A 1,672-nucleotide genomic window follows, 5' to 3' on the forward strand; every position below is an offset into this window, starting at 1 on the left:
AGATCATAGTCTAAATCACTGGATAATGTGAAAAATACGCAAGTTGTGTTTATCTGCTATCATCAGAAAGTTAAGGGGTATTTTCTTTCAATAGCATAGTCAGAACAAGTAGTTTCTGTTTTCCTGTTGGCATTGCTGAAAGTTTCTATTATCAATTTCTATCCACCAATAATTTAAAGTCTGCCAGTTTAAATTGTTTCTGACTAGTTTATTTAAGGGTTCCATTTTCACTCTTCAGTAGATTTTATGTATTTCTCCCATGCTGCACTCATTAGTTCATCAGGTTCTGAAGGATTACTCAATGTCATCTTGATCAGCCAACCATCTTCATAACAAGATTTGTTGACAAGTCCTGGATTTTCTGCAAGAGCCTCATTAATTTCTGTTACTTTTCCTGATAGAGGAGAATAAAGTTCACTAGCAGCTTTCACACTTTCCAAAGCACCAAACTCCTCTTGTTTCTTCGATTTTGTGCCAACCTCGGAAAGACTACAGTAAACCACATCTCCCAAAGCTTCCTGTGCAAAATTGCTGATTGCCACTGTTCCAGTACCATGTTCTGTTATTATTGTTTGTCTGTGAATTTCCACACTGAGAGCAGAGCGGGGCCGGTGCGCAGCGTCGGAACAGCGCCGGTCCCCAGCGCCCAGAGCCACAGCGGGCAGGAGGACGAGGCCGGCGCTGAGGCCCCGCTCAGGCTGCAGACAGCGACCCGCACGCTCCATGCCACGCGTGGCGCCATGTTCGCAGGTTTGTGCTGAATCAGTTTTGATAGTTTGTGTTTTCTAGAAATTTTTTCTTCCTTTTCATCCAATTTATCTAATTCGTTGACACACAGTTTTTCCTTTTATTCCCTTATAATTTTTCCTTTAATTTTTGTAATGTCTACAGTAGTGTCTATTTCATTCCTGATTGTAGCAATTTATCTTCCCTCTTTTTGTCTTCATCAGTCTAGAAAGTTTGTCAAGATTTTTTAATGTTTCAAAAAACCTATTTTTTGTTTCATTGGTTTTTCTCTATTTTTCTATAATTTACTTCATTAATTTCCAGTCTAGTCTTTATTTTCTATCTTCTGCTTGCTTTGTGTTGTTTGCTCTTCTTTTTCAAGCATATGAAGATGGAAATTCACATTTTTCTTTTAAAATATTTCTTTTTAAATGTGTTTACAACTTTTTAAGGCATACAGTTAACCTCTGAGCACTGCTTTCACTGCCCATCTTTCATTCCGTAAGTTTTGGCATGTTGTGTCTTCATTTTCATTCCTTCTAATGTATTTTCTAATTTCCCTTTTGATTTTGCCTTTAAAGCATTCATTATTTAATGTATTCAATTTCCACTTATTTGCTAATTTTCCAAATTTCTTTCTGCTACTAATTTCTAATTTTACTCCACTGTGTTTGGAAAACATACTTTCTATGGTTTCAGTCATTTCAAATATACCGAGACAGGTTTTAATGCCAAGACTGTTCCATGCGCATTTGAGAAGAATGCATTTTTTGCTCTTGTGGTGTGGAGTGTTCTATAGATGTTTCTTAGGTCTAACTCATTCATAGTGTCATTCAAGTTTTCTATTTGTGTGATGAGCCTCTGCTTATGAACACAGCATGGTGCAGGGTTGATAGTTTCTTTTCTTTTTTGGCTTGCTTCTCCCTGTGTAGACTCTCCACCCTAC

General features: G+C 37.4%; 1 pseudogene; it reads right to left on the reverse strand.

Annotated features, from left to right (window-relative positions):
* Nucleotides 1-227: 227 nt before the first annotated feature.
* On the reverse strand, nt 228-742 carry LOC119510977 (annotated as a pseudogene).
* Between the last annotated feature and the right edge of the window lie 930 nt (nt 743-1,672).

The sequence above is a fragment of the Choloepus didactylus genome, chromosome 15, assembly GCF_015220235.1.
Source record: "Choloepus didactylus isolate mChoDid1 chromosome 15, mChoDid1.pri, whole genome shotgun sequence".
Lineage (NCBI taxonomy): Eukaryota > Metazoa > Chordata > Mammalia > Pilosa > Megalonychidae > Choloepus > Choloepus didactylus.